Source organism: Pimephales promelas, chromosome 15, assembly GCF_988280905.1.
Source record: "Pimephales promelas chromosome 15, fPimPro1.hap1.1, whole genome shotgun sequence".
Classification (NCBI taxonomy): domain Eukaryota; kingdom Metazoa; phylum Chordata; class Actinopteri; order Cypriniformes; family Leuciscidae; genus Pimephales; species Pimephales promelas.
In genome coordinates this window covers 10,341,770-10,342,070 of record NC_142783.1, presented here as the reverse complement: position 1 = coordinate 10,342,070, position 301 = coordinate 10,341,770, and positions in this window count along the sequence as shown.

Sequence of the window (301 nt, the reverse complement as noted above, 5' to 3'; positions counted from 1 at the left end):
GTGAGGTGCAGAAATGTGGCTGTGGTTCTCTGAGGAACCCTGGCCTACATATTTTTCCTATGTGTAATGACTTTAATTGACAGTTTTTTAACCTTTATTTTATTCTAAGGTGCAAAAAGATGCTAAGCTAATGGCATTTGAAGTTATCTTTGCCTGAATATACCTGAGTGTATTTACACAAGTAACCATGGCAGAGTCTCACCATAAGAGGGTTTTGTGATCGTCTGAGAAGTGGATGATAATGGCCTCAACACACAGGGCTTGCTGCTGCCCGCAGCGCGAAAATAAGCCAAATCACATC